At 42.3% G+C, this 23,685-nt stretch overlaps 1 long non-coding RNA gene across 1 annotated transcript; it reads right to left on the reverse strand.

Annotated features, from left to right (window-relative positions):
- Window positions 1–2,279: 2,279 nt before the first annotated feature.
- On the reverse strand, window positions 2,280–17,536 carry LOC128342733 (uncharacterized). The gene is made up of 3 exons (XR_008315135.1): window positions 17,176–17,536; window positions 2,971–3,698; window positions 2,280–2,850 (listed from the first exon to the last, which is right to left on the reverse strand). It is a non-coding gene; the product is annotated as an uncharacterized LOC128342733 (long non-coding RNA).
- Between the last annotated feature and the right edge of the window lie 6,149 nt (window positions 17,537–23,685).

A 23,685-nucleotide genomic window follows, 5' to 3' on the forward strand; every position in this document is an offset into this window, starting at 1 on the left:
GGGAATACCTCTGTCTGGAATGTTGGAGTGCCATTGCCAGACAGTGTAGACAACGCTGAGCTAGATGAACTGATGGATGGTTCAGCAGAAGGTGGCTTCATGCGTTCATACAGTCTATTTGCAGTGGACAGTGAGGCCAGCTGGGAAATGAGCTCTGGGGGGCTGTGCGGGCCCTTCCAGTGCTGGCTATGCACCCTGCATGCCTCCTTGATAAGTTTCACTGGTATGCTGATCAATGCCCCACCACAAAGCTAGCCTACCTGGCAATATCTATGTTTTGCCCTCTCAGCTTGGGTACATGCAGACAAGGAGAATGAACAAAGAGCCAGATGGACAAATTCTGTGAGATTTCTTCTTCCAAGACACCATTGATGGATGGTGCTCATGATAAGCTGCTAAATTCTCCTTATGCTTGCTTACCCAATCACACAATTGATTGCAGCATTATTAGTAGTAGTAATTGTCAGGAGTTCCAAAACCCAGCTGCTCCATCCTTTCCACTGCTGACTTACTATGAAGGAGGAACCTCCTTAGATGCACCAGCATCTGGCTAGCCAAGAGTGAGCCAGAAATGACACTGAAGCTTCTGTGCATGCCTGGCAGAATGCAGAAGATGAGCAAAGCTACTGTCCACACTGCATGTAGGACTGGCGCTGCAGGGTGTATAGAAGGGCTATTTAAGCAGTGGGAGGATAAGGCCAAAGATGAGAAAGAAGGCAAGGTATGGCTGGCTCCTGGTCTGGGGAGCAGCTAGAAGAAAGCTGTGCAACAGGAGGGGGAGAATAGGGATGAAGAGAAGCCCCCTTCCCTCCACTACTGAGGCCTTGGGAGAAAGTAAGAGGCAGGAATTGAGAAGCCTGGGGAGACAGTGACCAACTCCACAAATACTGGTTGACATGATGAGGAAAATTATGCAAAGTAGTTCCTTTGAAATTAGAAGGATGAGTTAGGCAATGTTAACTCATCCTTTTAATTTCAATGGGACTACTGTGAGTAATTTTCCTCATGTCAGCCACTGATATTAATATACAACCATAATGTTCATGTGGTTTTCATTGCAAAAGGGATAGATGCAGAGCAGTTCCCAACTCTGAATGAAGCTATTCCTTCCTCGAGGCCACCCCACTCCTTCATATTTCTCCAGGCTTCGTTTCAACAGTCCGTTGGAGATTCAAGAAAAATTGGCATCAGAGACAGTTATTTTTATTTTTCCATTTTCTATACATGCATCATGCCTAGATTAGAACTGGAAAAGGTGCAGAAGAGGGTAGCCAGGATGATCAAGGGACCCGGAGCACCTTCCTTATGAGGCAAGGTTTCAGCATCTGAGGTGTTTTAGTTTGGAAAAGAGGTGACTACAGGGAAACCTGATAGAGGGCTATAAAAGTATGCAGGGGCGTAACTACTATTAGGCAAGGTGAGGCGGCTGCCTGGGGGCCCCCACGCCTCAAGGCTATATATTGTGAAGTGTGTGTGTGTGTGTGTGTGTGTGTGTGTGTGTGTGTGTGTGTGTGAGCGAGGGGCCCATTTTAAAATTTTGTCTCTGGGCCCATTCCAGCCTTGTTACGCCCCTAAAAGTATGTATGGATTAGAGAGAGTGGACAGAGATTATTTTTTCTCCTTATCTCACAACACTAGAGCCAGGGGTCATCCCATAAAACTGCAGGCTGGGAATTTTGGGGAAACCAACAAAAATAAGTACTTTTTCACACATTGTGTAATTAATCTATGGAATTCTCTGCCATGGGAAGTAGTGATGGCCACTAGCTTGGATGGCTTTAAAAGGGGCTTAGATAAATTCAGGGATGACAGGTCTATCAATGGCTACTAGTCTGGTGTCTATAGTCACCTCCAGCTTCAGAGGCAAGATGCCTCCAAATAGCAATTGCAGGGGAGCAACAGCAGGAGAGAGGGCATACCCTCACCTCTTGCCTGTGGGCTTCTCAGAGGCATCTGGTAGGTCACTGTGTGAAACAGGATGCTGGACTGGATGGGCCTTGGGCTGTTGTTATGTTCTTATGCACACATCATGCAACTTTCCGGTAATTTGTGAAACAAAAGGTAAGACTACAAAATCAAGCCTTAAAGAACTATCTTTTTAGCCTGGCTTTTGCTCATATCTAGTTTGAATTTTAATGAGTTTTAATCTGGTTTAAATGTTTCCTGAGTTTAATTGTTTTATTATGTGTTTTTAATTTTAATGTAAACTGCCCTGAGCCGCTTTAGGAAGGGCGGTATATAAATTGAATAAATAAATAATGAATGGATAAAGAAATAAATAAAGGCAGATAACTCATTTTATTTAGATACCTCATTTGGGTTCTTCCAATAGGGATTGGATCCAGGGGGAGCAAAAATGAAGCTGACCAAAGGACCACACTCACTCTTAATACATTTCTGCTATAACCACTAACTCACACTCTCTAACAGACTACCAAGATGACTCATAATAATGTCTGCAATCCAAGCAGGTTGTCACTATGTGGTCAACACAGCCATCCAATCAGTTTAGAAGCAATGGCACAGTTTTATAAAGTTTGAAAATGACTGGAGTAAAGGGCCTGGAAGCTTCCTTTCAAAAGGGCCTTTTCGGTTGCTGCCCCACTCCTTTGGAACTCCCCACCCCCACAGATCTGGCTAGCACCTTCCTTACCGATCTTCAAATTGCTATTGAAGACTTTTCTTTTTCGCCAGGCCTTTGCCCTGTAGTTCATTTTTCTGTTTTCTGGTAGTTACTTTAGTTCTTTAATAATTTTTAATTATTAATGTAATGTAATTTTTAATGTTGCCTGTTTGCCGCCTGTTGTACACCGCCCAGAGTCTTCGGAGTGGGCAGTATATTAAATGTCTCTAATAAATAAAATAAATAAATAGATAAATAAATTACTTGGTGAACTGTAATCCTTTTCATGGAATGCACAAATGCCATAAACAAACAAACAAACAAACAAACAAAGAAACCCCACTCACCTGAAATGCAATATAATCGTTTCAAAATTCAGATCACGTGATCTTTTAATTCATAGAATGTGTAAACTGAAGCTGAGCCAGTACCAACTTCCAGACCATTTTGCCTCTAATACCAGACCATCACGTCTGAAATCTCTCACTCGATGGGATCATCTGATCCTTTGGAAGAAGAAAAACTTTGGCCAGTAACATGGGGTGGGAAGGATTAGAATCCATTGACCCCAATAATCACTACTGAGGCATGTGATAAAACTCCATTTGATTCCTGAAGAATAACATGACCAATTTCTTTCTTTGCTTCACAGGCTCCTAGTAAAAATAGAATAGACAGCTATGTGCAAGTGAAGAGGACAGCACTGTGTTCCAGCTTTATATAGGGCTGCCATTTAATGCAGTGTCCCTACCAGTTTCAATCAAAGCATATATATGACCCAGTTTCTTCTTCTTTTATTATTGTTGTTCTCTCTCTGCCTATGGGTATAAGTGATATTTAAAACTAGTCATCCCTGGGATCTGTCAGATGTAAAGCAGTCAGGGCAGAGAGTGGAAGTAACAGAAAGAGGTAGGAAAAGAATGAAGTCCAGCTTTCCTGTTTCTATTTATGATTGATGCATGGGAGAAGAGACAGAATTGCTTGTTGGTCGGCCACTCTTTTATCAGGCTGTAGCATATCTTCACTGCTGCACAATTCTGGATGGCCATGTTGATGGGTTGGGAGCATTTGTGGCCTGATGTAAGAAATAAATAGGTTTGTTACATTATCGTCTCATTACGTTTTTTGTTCCCATCCGGAAATGCAGGAAACGGTTGGCGCAGTGTAATGAATACAAAATAATTGCAGCCCATTAACAGTTTCTCCAGCTAGAACATTCAGTGATTTGGAATAGAACTCATTTTTAATGTCTCTCTAAATAAAGATACTGTGTTGCTTCTGCACCTCTGCATCTTAACTAGATCCTGTAGCTTAATGAACAAAAGACGAAGCACTCTGGCATCAGGATACCTCTTAATATCGCTACAACTCATATATAGCTGGTGCATTATTTGTACGCATTTCACATCTATCTGCATTGTTCTTCCTAAATGAAAAAATGCAAATGTTACACCAAGGACCCCATCTCTGTAACATATTGAATATAAATCTTTATGGCAACACAGAACGATTTAGCATAATTATTTGTTAATATAGTGCCAATTATAGCAATTTTGGGTTCTGGTTTGATCTTATGGTTTTTAAAACAGCAAGAGCACTTTGCCTACCAGTTTGTAAAATTCATTTTTCTCTGGAAAAGCTAAGAAAATATACACTGCTGGATCAGGAATGTGACTGCAAGGAACTCTGAGACCTCATGCACCATCCTCCTGCCCAGAGCTGCAGAGAGGTAAACCTGGTCCAGTGGTAAAACATAGACCATGCTTTCACACATAATGCCAAATTGGAGGTGAATGAGGCAGAGGTTTGATTTAGTGGTGGTCTGAATGAGTGAAATCGCAGTTTCATTGTGAGAGAGACCCAAGGTCTCCCTCGCCAAAGCGTAAATTGAATCTTCAGTTTGTAGTGAGTTTCGCTGACTGAGTGTCAGGTTTGAATGTGGAATCATGTTGTCCAAATTTTGCGGCCACCATAACCTGGGTTTTGTACTGTGCCTGCTCCCGAAACCATAGAGAGGGAGTCTCAGATAAACCCAGAAACATGTCAGCTCTATGCCTGCTGCAGTACTCATTGGCCATTCTCTCCCATCAGTTGCCACACTCTATGGAGTCTCAGCATTCCTCCTGTCATTGCCCAGCAACAGCGACACCATGTTGCCACCACTTAACTTTGGCCTCCCAGCTGTTTTTAGACCACAACTCCCATAATCCTCAGCCCCAGAGGTTGATAGCCAGGGATTATGAGGGCTGAAGGCCAACATCTGCAGGAAGGCTGAAGTTGAGCAGGCCTGGCTTAAAGTGTATAAAGCTTCCTATCTATGATGTATGTTCTTTGGTTCCTCCAAACCCCCACCATATAAAGCAATTTATATTCAGGTATATGAATAAATGTATGCAAACACACACACACACACACACACACACACACACACACACAACACAAATAAGGAAGCGTATTTTATGGAAGCCTTTGTAAATCTTCGAAAATGCTGAAAGATTATTGACACCTAATCCATATGCCTCAGTAACAGTGGAACAGCTCCATTGTGTGAATGGTGTCCTCACACTGTTCAGTCAATTTCAACCGTGCCAAAACAATCCTCTGGAAGAGAGGAGTTGCACAAATGTAGTGTGCATTTAGCTGAACCAAGTGGAAAGTAATTGCTTCCCAAGGACTTTATGGGTGGAACAATTTCCAACTTTCCATGTGGTCCATTTTAAAGAAGTTATTTACTACACTACTAATAGACCTCATTAATTGGGTTTCTGTTTAAAGCCAGATGAGATGTTACAGGGGTAACCTCATTTGTTGTTCATGTGGCTGACCCATTCACATATAAAGCAGAAGGCAGGGAGTGACTCCAGTTTGTACCAGGGATGCATGCAGATGAGATATCATTTAATACTTCCTCCTCTCCTACCTTACCTCACCACAGACACATTTTTCCTCAGCCCAGAACTGAACTAGGTCCGCTGACAATTAGAAAAATTTGCCCTCTCTCCCTCCCATGAAGCCCAATTCATGAGGTACATCAGTATTGTAATAAATAACCTCTTGAAAATGGAACCACATGGAAGGTTGGAAATTGTTCCACCCAGGGAGTTGTTTGGAAGCAATGGCTTTCCACTTGGTTCCGCTAACTGCAACTACTGGTATACAGCCCCTCTTTCCCAGAGGACTGTTTTGGCACTGTTGATAGGGCAGATTGAATAAGCAAGCTGTTTCTATTATGCTTAGTTTGGCCCTTAGAAACATGAGTCTAGACCCTCATGTACAAGATTTACCAGCTGTTCTCTTCATTCTTTATGAGGGTTACTATGAAAGGATAATAAGAAAAGGGGGGGGGGACAACTAAGAAAATGTGATATGTGGATTATAAAAACTTAATATGTGATCATTTGTTCTTCTGCCAAGTACACATGATGTTCCATCATTCATAAACCACTTTCTGCAGTAGCCTGGGATGATGGTGTTTACTGAGGTCTGCTAGCAACAGATATGCTCAGTAGTTAAATGCAGGGTACTACGAGCAAAAGCAGAAAATGGACCAGCTTTTAAAATAATTATTGGCTTTTTAGTTGCCTTGGTTTTTATGTTCTGTAGAGCAGTTTAAATATTTAATATAGCCTGGACAGGTAAGGTTCTCTACCATTTAAAAAACAACTAAAAACACATCTTTTTACAGAGGCTTTTTAATGCTCCATCTTTGGTTATATCTGGTAGGTTTTTTAGTTTTTATAATTCTCACTTTTTAGCTTTTGAATAATTTGTAATCTGAAACTTAATTCTGATTGTGGACTGGACGTTTAACTTGTTTACTTAATTTTGTTAATTTTATTAGTTTTATTTTAAAGTGTAAAGTGTGTTGTCAAGTCGATTTCGACTCCTGGCACCCACAGAGCCCTGTGGTTTTCTTTGGTAGAATACAGAAGGGGTTTACCATTACCTCCTCCCATGCAGTATGAGATGATGCCTTTCAGCATCTTCCTATATTGCTGCTGCCCAATATAGTACCAGTGGGGATTTGAACCAGCAACCTTCTGCTTGTTAGTCAACATTTACATTGTATCTATTTTATTGTTGTTAGCTGCCCCAAGCAGTAGTGTACTGCTTGGTGGGGTGTAAATATTTTAAACAAACAAATAAACAAACAAATAAAATTTACCATTTCACTACCATTTGTGGCCACTGGACAAGTGTTTAGAGTGTTGGACTAGGACCGGGAAGACCAGGGTTTGAATCCTCATTCAACCATGAAACTCACTGGGTGACTGGGCCACACATGTATCTCTCAGCCTAACCTGTCTCATGGAGTTGTTGTGAGGATAAAGATAACTGTGTATACCACTCTGAGCTCCTCAGAGGAAGAGTGGGATATAAATGTTTTTATTTCAAAAAATAAAAAATAAATAAAGCCGCCACCACCACCAAAAACACCTTTAAGGCTTAATAAGCTTATGGTAATTAAATTGGAATATTACAAAATAATGAGAAATAGTACTCTATGCCTGTGCTAAAGCCAGGATTTTGTGAGATAATATGATACAGCATTCCTGGTGATGCTCTCAGTGATCTAGTTACAGTTAAATACAGTGCTTCTCAGCAGTGACACCTGCTGGCTATGTATGATGAGCCAGCCAAAATCTAAATCAGAAATTAATATTTCGGTGCAGCCTACGTTTCAAAATATGCTGAGATTACACAATGGGGAAAAGGTTATGCTAAGAACTGAGTATTAAATCATATCTATATCTTCAGCCTGGCTAGTGCAATCAGTTTCACGTGCTAATAATAAAGCTGTTTTTAAGCTGTCTAACCTGTATGAATTCTCCAGAACCCACAAGGGCCTTCATTAATTACTATGAAGAATAGACCATTTTAAAATTCAAGAGCAATTTGCAAACTCTCTTTGATTTCTATCAACCTTGATTTCTATCAGCCTATCATTTCAATCTAAGTCCTTGCTGGATAATGGGTGGACAATTTTCACTTTAATCAACTCCCCAGACCTAATCAGATCATAAATGGCTTTAATTGCATCTGCCACCACCATAAAGCATCACCTCTTGCTCAGTGGGCCATCCATTGCAATGGCTGCTACTGCTATAAGGATGAGGGACACTTATCAGCTATGACCGATTATCCATAGCAGGGTACACCATTTGGGAACTAATTTACTAATGAATGGCTGGTTGGTTGGTTGGTTTGTTTGTTTAAAAACTGATTTGTTCCACTTTGAAGGAAGTAGAAAACAGCCCATTGTGATCTGTGGAGTTTTAAGAAGCTCTTTCTTCCTTTCCACAACCTTCATGGCTGCATTTTTTAAATTTAGTACACCACAGATAAGCTCCTAAGAAATGACCTACACCAGACCTGCATAACATGTAGCCCACCAGAGTGACTGCAGCCCACTTGCCATGTATTGTGGCAGATCATCCGCTTCACACCCTTTGTGTACTGTGTTCATAGTCCCAGACAGCCAGCAAAACCAAGTTTTTTATCCAACCCTTGCTGGGTCAGTATGCATTCCCATAACTCTATTTTCTGAGATGTTTTAAATTGATTTTCAATGTTCAGGACAGAGAAGACGCTTAACAGATTTCACACTGGTATCAAACTCACAACAGCAGCCCTAATCTCTCCTGCCCAGGGGTGTATCTAGGGTAGGGCAGGCAGGGCACATGCCCTGGGCGCCACTTTAAGGGGGGCGCCATTTTGTAAAATTAATTTTTTTAAAAAATGGCTGCCGAAAACAAAATGGCCACCATGCATGCGCAAATGGCCTCTGTGAGGCTCTAGGCCATGCCAGGCCTTGCAGAGGCCATTTGAGCATGCACGGTGACCATTTTGTTTTCAGCGGCCATTTTTTTTAAAAAAAATGTTAATTTTAAAAATGGCTACCGCACATGCTCAAATTGTCCCTGCAAGGCCCTAGAGGCCAGTGGGGGGAGAGAAAACCTTTGCAGACCCCCCATCGCCCCACGGCCTTTAGAAAGCCCCCTGAAGGGGCTAGAGGTAAAAAGTTTTTTTTTAAAAAAAAAATATATATATATAATATAAGACACTGTACACATATTCAGATTGGCACTATGTACAGAGAATCAGGGCTTGTGAATACTGAGCTGAAGCTTATGAGTAAGGATTGTATTCATTTGCTCTTGTGATAAGTGAGTTAAATGTGATGTCTTAATAATATGGCTATTAATGGTGAGTTTGTCTTTGAATCAGTGTTAAATCCTTAGTATTAAGGCCCACTGGGAGTTTCTTGCTCTCTTTCTGTCATTTTAACTGTCTTTCTGAAAGACTAGAATATATTCCAAGCAGTGACACAGTTTACTCTACATATCCTTTAATTATTTTCAGAGTATCTGGGAAAAGTCTGGGAATCTGGGAATTAGACAGGCACTTCTGTTTAGTTTTCCAAGTACACCTCCACATAGTATTTGGGTATTTCATGAGCCCCAGCATACTGAAATTTGTAGTTTTCCAGCATTTTTTGGTCTGGCTACTGCTGAATAGTTTTTGAAATATTAAAAGATTAACGAGCTTGACTTGCATTTTTGAGCTGATATTATGGTAAAGTTATCTGAAAGATGAGTGTCAGATGTTTGGACAGGGGGCGCAATTTCAGTGTTCGCCCTAGGCGCAATTTTCACTAGATACGCCTCTGCTCCTGCCACCTTTAAAAAAAAAGGGTTTCTGTGGGCACAAGACACAGAGAATTACGATGTGTGTAGTTCATGTGTCAACAATGTTTCCATGAAAGGAGTCAATCCCCACATGCTGACATGAAGACATAACTGTAACCTCACCACACTGAAGTGGAGATGCCCCCACACTATCACCCCACGACAACACATAGCACACAAGACAATGATGCCACAGAGATGCCAACATGACTCCAACTCCAACCATTTGGAGTTATTTGAGATTGTCAACAGGTGTGTGGATAAGGGTGATCCCTGAGGCTCTGGAACACACTCCTAAATGAAATCGAGGCTGGTTATTTTTAAATGGCTTTTGAAAACACATCTGTTTTATCAGGCTTTTAGTTTATGACATTTCTAAAGTTCAAAAATTTTAAAGTTTTAATTTATGGTAATTTTAATCTGATAATTTATATCAGTGTAAACCATGTATATAACAATGTAAACTCTGTGTAAACTGCCGTGAGCCATTTTTGAAAGGGCGGTATAGAAATCGAATTATTATTATTATTATTATTATTATTATTATTATTAATTCAATTTCTATACCGCCCTTCCAAAAATGATTTTTAGGTATTGTTTCATTGGATTGTAAACCACTCTGAGATTTTATATAGGTTGGTATATAAATGTGACAAATTATAACTATAACTATAACTAAATAAAAATGCTGAGTATGATCTTGACATAGAGAAAGAAATCAAGGGGCTTTCAGAGGAGAAAGTGATGGAATTATGGACAATTTCAATTATGTTCATTGGAAAGTCGCCTATTGAAAACTATATATCTTCTTTAAAAAAAAATCTCCAAGGGATTCAGAACATTATATGTTAGTCACATGTGTTCTTAATAAACTGGTGGAAAGCATTGTTAAAAATAAAATTATCAGGCATGCCTGACCCCCACCACAAACACCCATAAAAACTTACTGGTAAAGAATCAGTGTGATTTCTGACAAATGAAGTCCTATCATAGGGTTGTGCACAAAGCTGGATTTGCCAATTTGGCTTCAATCCGAACTGGATTTGAGCTGATCTGGCCTGCCTCAGGTTTGGCCCAGTCGAACTGGACCTGGTTCAAGTTCAAACTCAGCTAGTTCAACCAGCTCGAAGCTAGAGTGGTAAAGAGGAATCCAGTGAGGATTCCCCTTTACCAGTATGGGAGAGGGGGACTGTTGCAAGTATAGAGGGGCGGGAGAGGAGTAAATGTGTACTTAAAATTAGAAGCTGCGGTGGCAGCCATGCGGTGTGTGTGGACAGGGTGGCAGCTCCCCGCCACACCCCAACTGGCTTCCCCCTGAGTAGCCCAGCTGGCAACAGCCCCGTTTGGGCCTGATTAAGGCCTCTGCTCATATGCTGATGTCAGTAAATTATCCTCCACGCATTTGTGCAGGCCATTTCAGTGAACTCCACAAATGTGCAGAGGCCCAAAACAGGCCTGAACTGGGCCGCCAGTAGCTGGGCTACTCAGGGCAAGGCTGGTAGGAGGGGCTGGCCCCCCCTGCCCCCCTGCGGTAGCCACCACAGCCGTGGCTTCTAATTGTAAGTACACATTTACTCCCCTCCCTCCCCCTCTAAACTTACAAAAGCCCCTCTGCCCCTGTACTGGTAAAGGGGAATTCTCACTGAGAATTCTCAGTTCGAGCCAGGCCCAGTTCAGTTCAAACTCAGGCCAGCTGGGCTCAGTCTGATTTGGAACAAAACCCGTTGAGCAGAGCTGGTTCAACATCAAGCCTGGCCCGAACTGAGCCAGCTTGCACACCCCTATCCTGCCCTACCTTGTAGAATTCTTTAGCTTATCAACAGGAGTGTAGATGGGGTAACCTGGTAATCTATCCTTGAACTTTCAAAGAGCTTTTGACAAGTCCCTGACAAAAGGCTTCTGAATAAACTTCATAGCCATAGGATAAGAGTCAGGTCCTCTTATGGATCTGTAACTGGTTAATAAATGGAAGAGCATAGAAATAAATGGACAGTTTTCAGAATGGAAGGGAGATGTGGGATTCCCCCCAAAAGAATCTATTAGGGTAGTGTTATTAAAGTTGTTCATAAGTTATCTGGAATAAGGTGAGGTGGCCAAGTTTGATGATACCAAATTATTCAGAGGTGAAAACTGAAGTGGATTACAGAATTCAAAAAAGATCGCTCCAAACTGTATGAATGGGTAACAACATGACAACGAAGATGCAATGTAAGTAGATATAAAGTGATGCACACTGGGGAATGAAATCCTAGTTTCAGATATACACTGATGGGATTTGATAAGCAAGTTTTAAACAGGGAAGAGATCTTGAGGATGTGGTGGAGAGCTGAACCAAAACATCAGCTCAGTGTGCAGCAGCTGTGAAAAAGTAAATCCCATCCTAGAAATTATTAGAATACGGTTGAAAATAAAACTTCCAGTTTTGTAATGCCATGATACAAATCTATGGTGTAGCTTCACTTGGCATAGTTCTATCAGCCCAACTTTAAAAAGGGCAACTAAAATGATCAGAGGATTAGATAACCTTCCCTAAATAAAAATTGGAGGTCTTTAGTTTAGAAAAGAAGTGACTACGGGAGGCCATGATAGAGATTTACATAATTATGCATGGTGTGAAGAGAGCAGAGCAAAAGAAGTTTAATTGGCTGAAGATTCAGGGCAGACAGGGGAAAGCACACAATTAGTTTATGGGATTTATTGCCATGGGATGTGATGATACCCCAAGCTTAGATGGATTTAAAAGTGGACTAGACCAATTCATGGAAGAGAGGTCTATCACTGGCTGTTAGTTATGATGACTATATGGAAACTCCATGTACAGAGGCAGAACATTTTCTGAATGCCAGTTGCCAGGGGCAACAGTGTGTTTTGGGGACAACTGCTTTTATGCCCTGCTTCTGAGCTTCTCTGAAGCATCTCCTTGATCACTGTGGGAAACAGAATGCTAACCTTGTGGATCTTGAGTCTGATATGGCACAACTCTTTTGGGGTTTTGTACTGAAAATGTATAAATAACTATAATCCAGGGATCAACAGATATATTGTATATACCGGAGAAATCTCATTGCAATGCTGGGAACATGTTTTAGTTCATAGGTGATTAGAGTGCATGTAGGCAGACATTCATCTCCCATAGCTGTCCATCATGTTGACCTTGTAATATTCTGAAAGCCAAACTGGAAAGCCATCAAAATTAATAATAATTTAATGATTATAAAGATATAGCTATAAGTTGTTTCCCTGCTAAATTCTTTCTACACCAACATCCATACTCCAGTCAGGAATAGAATATTCACTTCCTGTAAGAGAACTTCAAGAGCCAGGGGGTTCCGTTTATCTTGTCAGAGGCTCCCTGGAACTTCTTTTTATCATTACTGATTTTATTCCAAATGGGAAATACATGGGTACACTTTATATATGGATAGTAGGCAGATCTTCCCAAATTAGAGCTGAGCTGAGTATTTGAAGCATCATCCTTATCTATCAAAGTCAAAGGAGATTTCATATCCTGATTCTTCACATGAGCTAGCTGAATATAACATGTGTTGTCATTTTGCAGGAAATTTAATGGGGTTTTTTTTAAGGAAACAAATCAAGCCTTGGCCAAATCCTTCTCACTTGGTCTGTTTTAATCATTTTAGTAATCATTTCACCTTGGACTTGACTCCTAAAACTCTTCCTTGTCAGTTTGCCTGAGTCTTGGACCACTACCTGTCTGAACTCTGGAATCCAAATCCTGCTTGCCTGTGTCTGATTTGCTTGTATTGAGGAACCATTCCCCCCGCCCCCCTTGTTCATGAATAATGAGGTGGGCCTTGAAACCTAGGGTGCAGGCCCAGGTAGAGCCACCACAGGTGCAGATCTTGATGGTAGTAGAAAATATTCAACTATTCAAACGAGAACTTTGAAGGCTGACATAGAAGGATCAAATATACCATTTTATAGGCATGTTTGGTTGTCAGATCCCATTGGTAGTGGAGGCACCTTACAGTTATAAAGGGAAACTTTCCAGACTTTCTTTTAGAACTCAATAGGAAACTTAAATTCATTACATTATTTTAAAATACATTTCCTCCCAAGAAAGAGAGATGACAAGCTATCCTCAAATCCTCAAAACCTTCCTTATGTACAAAGGAAATATTCACAAGAGAGCAACAAAAAACCCACTCACTAATATCTTAAAAGCCCAAATTTTAATTTTATTCTAAGTTCCCAGGTTTAGTTGTGGTTCACCTTCCAGGCAAAGCAAATAGTTGATCAAGAATCCTATTTTAAATGTAACTAAAAATTTTATTTGAGTTACATTTAAAATAGGTTAGAAGAGCTGATCCTAAAAAGGTCAAAACATATTAACGAATTCAGTAGGCATCTCACCACTCTAGGTAGTCTCAGCAACACAAAGAATAGAACCCAGAACAGGAGACCTGATAAAAATTTAAAGAAAAATCACAACCTGCCCCCCACCCCAACAAAACTATAGCCAGAGCTTGAAGTTAAAGCTAGGAAAAATAAATAAAAGGAGGGGGAAATTAAAAAAAAATCAAATCCATGGCTTAAACTCTTGTAGTCCTTTTTCTCAGGGGAAGGTCTTAGACTTAGACTCTCAAGGGGATCATTTTTGGGGGGGTACTTGTTAGTTTTTGGAAGTCACTTCAGATCAGAAGCTACCACCCATCTTAACTGGAAAGATGTCATTTAGAATATAATTTTAAAATTGATTACTATTGCCTCACTTGCAAAAAATATATTGGGATTAGGTGATTTCACCAGTCATTTGATTAGGACCAGACTGTAAGTAAAAAAAACCCATCTGTGTTCTGGTGGTAGTTCCAATTTGAAACAGTCTAACTATGGCACAAAATTTGCCTGACGGACCCTTAGCCATGCTGAATTTCCCTTTCTTTGCAGCTAAAGAGCTTGCAAAGTAATCTTTAAAAAGAACTTGTGTTGTCAGCATGTGTTGGGGACCCCCTGACCCCAACGTTCAATCCAGAGCTACCAACCCAGAATTATATGAAATTCAGGCCTGTGTCTGATTCCATTTTATTAAGGAATGAATTAATGCCTGAACTCAAGGTGAACTGACACCCATGTCTCATGACTGCCTCGGCTAACTGCTCTGTGAAGGAAGAAGCAATCCAGCATTGTATTGTGAAATGGGTACTCAAAGAAACACGAAGGCCAGGCCCAAGCGATCCAAATGCTAAAATCTAACCCACTATCAGATAATGTCTGGAAGAAGTGAGAAGCTGAGCACTATCTTCCTCCTGCAAGGTCTATGTTAATCCTTGTCAATGATTGCTTTGCTATGCCCAAAGGGCATACTAAATTGCTGTCTATAGAAATTCCACTCTAGGTAAATGCACACAAAGAAAACACCTATAGATTTTAATTCTTATTTTATTAACACCTTTTAACACCTTCTGAGACCAAGCACCAGAAATCTGGGGACAAGAGAAGATGCCCATTTGCAGTTCAGAGATGCAGATTTGCTTTGGGCAAAGTAGAATGTCCCCTCTCCTAAATAGCAGCTTACAGAAGATGGGATTCAGATCTCCCTGGACTGAGCTAATATCCTGAATAATTAAAAGACAATATCCAGAAGGTAACAGAAAATTGTCACCTTTTGGGGATCCAGGAAGGGTGAGGATATTTTGAATAGACTCTATGGAGATCAAAGGAAGATACAACTATAAAGAATGAGGTTTACTGAACAGAGTCATCAATCTTTTGCCTACAAGCAAGACTTGCTCATGAGCAATCCAAGGGTTTGCTACCTAAGCCACGGGGCTAGAGGCAGGAACTCTTTCCAAGCAGAAGGGACTGTTTGTGACTTCTGCTGCATAGTGAGAAGTCAAGACTCCCAGGCCATGATACTCCCAAGCAGTCTTGCCTAACAAGCATGCTCAAGAGCCATCCCAGAGTTTGCTGCTAAGCTGCGGGACAACAAGCAGGAACTCTGTCCATGGACAGGAACTGTCTGAGACTTCTGCTGCACAGTGAGAAGTCAAGACTTCCCCAGCCATGGTCCTCTCACCCTCTGCCTCGCTTTGAGCAAACTGCCTGCTTGACCACCAGAAGCCTGACCATCGCTCCCAAGCTTCTGTCTCTAGCTACAGCCTCTCTCCTTCAGCTGAAAGCCCCACTGCTCTCAAGCCTCTGACCCTGGTAATATGCTGCTCCACAAGCCTTGGATCCCTCCATCCTTTCCCCTTCTTCTCCTTCCCCCTACTAATTCCTGATCTCCCCAACCCATGCCAGTCCTCAACCATCCTTACCACCACCACCCCGCCCTTTCCGTCTATATCTGAATTATATTAGGCTCTAGGAAGATTTAATACACATACATATGTTAGTTAGGAACACTGGGTGAATGTTGTTGCTGGCTATGGTTGAAATATTGTTAGTAATTCTGATAGATTGTTTTGCTTTCTGCTTAGTTAGATTGTTGTTGTTATTCTTTTGTACTCAATAAAGCCCACTGAATCATTTAGGATTGCTTTGATCTCCTTTCTATCTTGTGTGCCCAGATCCTACATGGTCACTGTATAAAAGAACTGGTCACATTGTGACATTGGTGAAACAGGCCTAATTTCCTCTGTTAGCTCCTGAGCACAAAATCAGGCTTGGTTCACAACACACAGCCTGTATGAACAGAGGTGCACTTAGGTAATTTTGGAGCCTGGATGTAAAGGCCTTTGGAGCCCCATCCCTGCTGCAAATTAAGCATCACACACACACACACACACACACACACACACACACACACACACACACACATCATGACAAACACAATATTTTTAACAAGTGGGATAAGAACATAAGAACAGCCCTGCTGGATCAGGCTCAAGGCCCATCTAGTCCAGCTTCTTGTTTCACACTGTGGCCCACCAGATGCTGCTGGAAGCCACAGGCAGGAGTTGAGGGCGTGCCCTCTCTCCTGCCATTACTCCCCTGCAACTGGTACTCAGAGGCACCCTGCCTTTGAGGCTGGAGGTGGCCCACAGCCCTCTGACTAGTAGCCATTGATAGTAGCCTCTCCTCCATGAAGTCATCCAAACTGACTAGTAGCCTCTCCTCCATGAAGTCATCCAAACCCCTCTTAAAGCCATCCAGGTTGTTGGCCGTCACCACATCCTGTGGCAGAGAGTTCCACAAGTGGATCACGCATTGTGTGAAAAAGTACTTCCGTTTGTTGGTCCTAGACCTCCTGGCAATCAATTTCATGGAGTGACCCCTGGTTCTAGGGTTGTGTGAGAGGGAAAAGAATCTCTCTCTCTCCACTTTCTCCACGCCATGCATGATTTTATAGACCTCTATCATGTCTCCCCGCAGTCGTCTTTTTTCTAAACTAAAAAGCCCCAGGTGTTGTAGTCTTGCCTCATAAGAAAGGTGCTCTAGGCCCCTGATCATCTTGGTTGCCCTCTTCTGTACCTTCTCCAGTTCAACAATGTCCTTTTTAAGATGTGGTGACCAGAACTGTACGCAGTACTCCAAGTGTTGTCTCACCATAGTTCTGTCTCCCTGAGCTTCTCCAGATCTGCCACCTTGGTCTCGAGGGAACGGATTTGTTCCCTGAGAGCCAGGAGCTCCTTGCACCGATCACACACCCATGACTTCTGCCCATGGGGCAAATAGTCGTACATGTGGCACTCTGTGCAATACACTGTGAAGTGCCCCTTCCCCTGCCGACCTTCTATCTTCATACTGTTTTAGTTGGCTCTTTACAGTATTTAGGGATCTTATTGTCCGTTTATTAGATAGTTTATTAGGATAGGTCTCAGCTGTAATGGTCAGCTATTTAACTGTCCAAACAGCCTTTCCCAAGAATATGAGGGATACGAGGGAGGGGTATGTACTTACGTTCTCTTCTCTACCAGGCTCCTTGTGATCCTTGTGATTGCGGGGGCTTGTTCCAGGCTCCCCCGCACACTTCCCGCTAAACTCCTGAAAAACTCCTATGTCCTGTTGGCTATCCCTGTCCGCTATGCTCTGTCCGCTATGCTCTCGGGCCTACACCTCATATGTAGTGTAGGCTTCCAACTGTCACACTGGATGTGAGTCAAAGGAAGGAATGTGGGGCCCCTCCCAGCCCTAGCTGACTCCACCCCCACTACTAAGTAAACACCACCTTTAGGTAACCCTAAGAACTCCTAGCCCTGTGATATCTTAACCCTAACAAGTAACCCTAACAAGTAACACACACAGAGATAGAGAGACTAAGACCTACCCCTTAGAGAGAAACAGCCCCTGCAAAACTCCCCTCTTAGTTTGTTTGAAGTGGAAAAGGCTAGATGTTTAGAAGGGCTTGCTCAGCTTCTCAGCTGTGTCTGCTCTTCCCAGAGTTGCCTTCCAACTGTCACACACAGTTGCCTTTCAACTGTCACACACATATAGTCATCCCTCGCCAACCACGAGGTTTCCATTCCTGGAAACCTGGCAATTCCTGGCAAATATGCAGTTGGAGAACCATTGGTTTCAATGGCAAATAGTGTTAGGGGAATCATGGTTGGAAAGCGACCAAAAAAGAAATGAAAAAAAGGACAAAAAATTGAAAGAATCCCCCCAGCCCCCGAAAATGACCCTTTGACCCCCGGAACTGTCCCCTTGACCCCCAGAAATGATATCTGACCCCCGGAAATGCCCCCCCAACCCCCAGAAATCATCCTGGACCCCACAAATTGCCCCAAACCCCCAGAAATTGCCCCTGGCCCCCAGAAATGACCCCTTGACCCCCCAAGATTACCCCAACCCCCCAAAATAAAAAAAAAAAATCACCAAACCGTTTATACTCAGGTCACGGTTGGCGAGGGCAGTTACAATTTTCTCAGTTGCAGACACTCAAATCTGTTATTGGGGAAACTGTGACAAGCGATGGAAACATTTCAACACTCAACATATTCCCATCCCACATTTTTCTTTCCCCATTCCTGCCTCTGTCTCTAAAGCACCCGGCACAGGACATAATCACTCTCAGCTACCCGGCACAGTGCAGGCCAGCAGCGAACACACCATTGTGGCTAATGGAATTTTCCTTTCCTGACTCAGGTCAGTTAATGAATAAACTGGCTGAACCAGTTTTAATCAGCTCTTAGTAGCCTTCTCAGTCACCTAGATCAGGAATTACTCCTATCAGCGATGAGTCATATCTGCAGCGTGCTCAGAGAAGCTGCCTATGAACATTTAAAAACCCTTAGCTTTCCAAAACCGAGAAAGACCTTCAAGAGAGCCCTAAAAACCCATCTGTTTGGCCTGGCATTTCAGGGTTTTTAATTAGTTTTAACTGTTTTAATGCTAACCTGGTTTTCAGGATTTTAATTGTTATGATAGTTTGTTTTTTAAGATGTTTTTAAATTGGTGTTAATATTTATATCTCTGTTGGTTTTAATGGTTTCTGTTTTTTATTGTAAACTGCCCTGAGCCATTTCGGAAGGGCAGTATAAAAATCAAATCAAATCAATCAATCAATCACTCAATCAATATAGCCATCAAGACTAGTAACCATTGATAGACCTGCCATCCATGAATTTGTCTAAGCCCCTTTTAAAGACATCCAAGCTAGTGGCCATCACCACATTCTGTGGCAGAGAGTTCCACAGCTTAATTACGCACTTTGTAAAAAAAGTACTTCCTTTTGTCAGTCCTACATTTCCTGGCAATCAGTTCCATGGGATGACCTCTGGTTCTAGCGTTGTGAAAAAAGGGAGAAAAATATCTCAATCCATTCTCTCCATACCATGCATACTTTTATAGACCAGGTGCATAGCTAGGGGAGAGTGGGCTCATGTTTGCCTCTCTCCCTGCTGACCCCTTGCATGTGCCAGCCACAGAGGTGTATCTAGGGAAAATAGCGCCTAGGGCAAGCACTGAAATTGTGCCCCCTGTCCAAACATCTGACACCCATCTTTCAGATAACTTTACCATAATATCAGCTGAAAAATACAAGTTAAACTTGTTAATCTTTTAATATTTCAAAAACTATTTAGCAGAAGACATAGCCAGACCAAAAAATGCTGGAAAACTACAAATTTCAGTATGTGGGGGCTCATGAAATACCCAAATGCTATGTGGAGGTGTACTTGGAAAACTAAACAGAAGTGCCTGTCTAATTCTCTACTATGCATTGTAGCATCACTATTACATAGGTTTTAAAAATAAATGAAGAATTGGACTTTTCCCAGATACTCTGAAAATAATTAAAGGATATGCAGAGTAAACTGTGTCACTGCTTGGAATATATTCTAGTATTTCAGAAAGACAGTTAAAATGAGAGAAAGAGAGCAAGAAACTCCCAGTGGGCCTTAATACTAAGGATTTCACACTATTTCAAAGACAAACTCACCATTAATAGCCATATTATTAGGACATCACATTTAACTCACTTATCACAAGAAGCAAAGTAAGAGCAAATGAATACAATCCTAGCTCATAAGCTTCAGGTCAGTATTCACAAACCCTGATTCTCTGTACATAGTGCCAAACTGAATATGTGTACAGTGACTTATATTATATAATTAAAAAATAATAACTGTAGCTCCTTCGGGGGGCTTCCTAAAGGCCGTGTGTGTGGGGGTCTGCAAAGGTTTCCCCTCCCCCCACTGGCCTCTAGAGTCTCACAGGGACCATTTGAACATGTGCGGTGGCCATTTAAAAAAATATTTTTTTAAAAAAAATGGCCGCTGAATATGGCATGGCCTAGGGCCTCACAGAGGCCATTTGAGCATGCACAGTGGCCATTTTGTTTTTGGCACCCATTTAAAAAAATAATTTTAAAAAATAGCACCCCCCTTCAAGTGGCACCCAGGGCACGTGCCCTGCCTGCCCCACCCTAGATATGCCCGTGGCCAGCCACACCCCCTGCATGTGATGTCACATGTAGGGGGCATTTCCAGTTTCCCAGAAGGGCCCTGTGCAACCTCTTGGAGCTCATTTCCCAGCTGGTTTCGTTGTTGGCAGGTGTTTTCTTTGTTCTTTCCCTCGCTCGGGCGGACAACGAAGAAAACACCCCAACAACAACAAAGCTGACCGGGAATGAGGCCAGTTGGAGCTTGGGGAGAGGGGCAAGGGACAAGCCAGTTGGCTCTCAGGATCTGGGCAGCTCATGTTCTTTGAATCTGTCTGACCAGTTATAGCTTTGCCCCTGTTATGGACCTCTTCCTTGTCTCCCTTAGTCACCTTTTATCTAAACCAAAAAGCCCCAGATGCTGTAGCCTTGCCTCATAAGGAAGGAGCTCAAGGCCCCTGGTCATCTTGGTTGCTCTCTTCTGCACTTTTCCAGTTCTTTAATGTCCTTTTTAAGATATGGTGACCAGAACAATACAGGTTACTACAAACGTGGCTGCACCATAGATCTGTGTAAAGGCATTATAATATTAGCAGTTTTATTTCCAATCTTGTTCCTAATGATCACTAGCATATAATTTGCCTTTATTCACAGCTTGCCGCATACTGACTCCACACCTGTAATAAACTTACCACCTCAACCCCAGGATTCTTCTCCTGGTCAATCACCAAACCAGTGGGGTCTTTTGGGGACTGCCATTTCCCCCATCATGCCCTGAGGTTGTACCATCCCATTATTATTATTTTATTATTTTTACATTTTATATCCCATTCTTCCTCCAAGGAGCCCAAAGCGGTGTACTACAGACATACTTAGGTTTCTCCTCACAACAACCCTGTGAAGTAGGTTAGGCTGAGAGAGAAGTGACTGGCCCAGAGTCACCCAGCAAGTATCATGGCTGAATGGAGATTTGAACTCGGGTCTCCCCGGTCCTAGTCCAGCACTCTAACCACTACACCACGCTGGCTCTAGTGCATTGTGGATGGGTGGGGGGAAGGTAGGTGCAGACACCAAAAGGAACTCTACCATTCCTTTAAAAAAACCGGAGTCTAATAGCTCAGTGGTAGAACATGTGCTTTGCATATAGAACAGCCCAGATTTAATCCCTGACATCTCTAAGTAGGGCTGGGAAACATTTCTGACATTTGGGTGACATTTCTGTGTGAGAAAGTCCTTAAGCATATGACATTTTTTTCCACTTTGGTTTAATTGTTCAGGTGGAGTCAGAATGACTTCTGGATTAATCATATCCGTGGTTAGGTTCTTTTGGACCCAGATGAGTGTTTATTTTTTTTTTTGTAGAGCAGAACAAGAGTGTTTGATTTCCAGCCTTTTCGTTAAAATCTACTTGGGGGGCGGGGTGCCTGATCTATCTACTTCTTTTTCTACCAATATAACTGTAAACTCATCATCATAGCCGGAGGCAGGAAGAACTTGACAAACAGTTGCCCTGAAACTGGTATCAGCTATTAAACAGGACAAGGGATAAGCTCTGTAAGAGAGTGACACTATTGCTAATCTGCCCTAGAGCATTAACTCTTTGTCTGTGCATTATGCTGATCCACTGCAAAGACCTCAAGCCCCAAACACTGCTAAAATGGCCTCTTATGTAAGGCAGCATGAGGTGCTGCTGACATCCCATTAGGCTTACTTAGTTCATCAAGAAAACTCAGAGATGATTTAACCTGATGGGATGGGATGAGCTTCTAGCCCTAGGAAACCGACCAAGTGTTTGTAGTTATAATTAAGAAATGCACTCACCCTGCTGTTAACCTAATTGATGTGAAGTCTTGATTGGGCAGAGGTCTAGATTTCCCTAGCTGACTTTAATATGAGAACCGTACATTTTGGGAAGGAAGTCTGTGAGAAACATGAACAGATTTTTCTTTTCACTTTCTGGAAATTTGAAAGCTCCTGGCTGCGATGTGACTGGCTCACACAAAAGAGCTGTGAAAAACAAAAGCTATAGTGCAGTGGCAGCTCCTCATTAAGGGTGGTCAGCAGGTCCTTTCCTAATTTTGGATGAGACGATAAAGTTGCTAACAATGATGCATCTTTAAAACTGTTGACATAGATTAGAAAGCATTCTTCCACCAATACACATGGCAACACTTTCTCCTCAAAGATTACTGCTCAGAAAATTAGAAATATTCAGATACTACTGGGCTCTGGCGCAGAGCATCTGTCTGTGCCTCTAGCTGGGCCCAGCCGTCCCAGCCCCCATGCTGCCACCATCTAACCCTGGGGGCCAGGGCCAGGCCATACCGCCGCCGCCTCTCTCTGCCTCGCCATCCTCCTCCTCAGGGTGATGGGGCTTCGGCTGCTGCCCGTGCTCCTCCCGCCGCCTGTTGTCCTCTCGCTCTCCTCCTCAGGGTGGCAGGGCTTTGCCCGCCGCACAAACCAGCTCCTGGTGCACACTCCTCCCTCCCACCCTTGCATGTGTTGCCCTATCTGGGCCCACCATTGGTTGTGGCTGCTGCAGAGGCAGAGCTTGCCACATCCCCATGCATTCCCACTACAGGCAGAGGCGTATCTAGTGAAAATTGCGCCTAGGGCGAACACTGAAATTGCGCCCCCTGTCCAAACATCTGACACCCATCTTTCAGATAACTTTACCATAATATCAGCTCAAAAATGCAAGTCAAGCTCGTTAATCTTTTAATATTTCAAAAACTATTCAGCAGTGGATGTAGCCAGACCAAAAAATACTGGAAAACTACAAATTTCAGTATGCTGGGGCTCATGAAATACCCAAATACTATGTGGAGGTGTACTTGGAAAACTAAACAGAAGTGCCTGTCTAATTATCTACTATGCATTGTAGCATCACTATTACATAAGTTTTAAAATTAAATGGAGAATTGGACATTTCCCAGATACTCTGAAAATAATTAAAGGATATGCGGAGTAAACTGTGTCACTGCTTGGAATATATTCTAGTCTTTCAGAAAGACAGTTAAAATGAGAGAAAGAGAGCAAGAAACTCCCAGTGGGCCTTAATACTAAGGATTTAACACTGATTCAAAGACAAACTCACCATTAATAGCCATATTATTAAGAAGTCACATTTAACTCACTTATCACAAGAGCAAATGAATACAATCCTAACTCATGAGCTTCAGCTCAGTATTCACAAGCCCTGATTCTCTGTACATAGTGCCAATCTGAATATGTGTACAGTGTCTTATATTATATTAATTTTTTTTAAAAAACTTTTTACCTGTAGCCCCTTCAGGGGGCTTACTAAAGGCTGTGGGAGGATGGGGGGTCTGCAAAGGTTTTCTCTCCCCCTGCTGGCCTCTAGGGCCTTGCAGGGACAATTTGAGCATGTGTGGTAGCCATTTTTAAAATTACATTTTTTAAAAAAAAAATGGCCGCTGAAAACAAAATGGCCACTGTGCATGCTCAAATGGCCTCTGCAAGGCCTGGCATGGCCTAGAGCCTCACAGAGGCCATTTGCGCATGCACGGTGGCCATTTTGTTTTTGGCAGCCATTTTTTTAAAAAAAATTAATTTTACAAAATGGCGCC

Source organism: Hemicordylus capensis, chromosome 2 (assembly GCF_027244095.1).
Source record: "Hemicordylus capensis ecotype Gifberg chromosome 2, rHemCap1.1.pri, whole genome shotgun sequence".
Taxonomy (NCBI): domain Eukaryota; kingdom Metazoa; phylum Chordata; class Lepidosauria; order Squamata; family Cordylidae; genus Hemicordylus; species Hemicordylus capensis.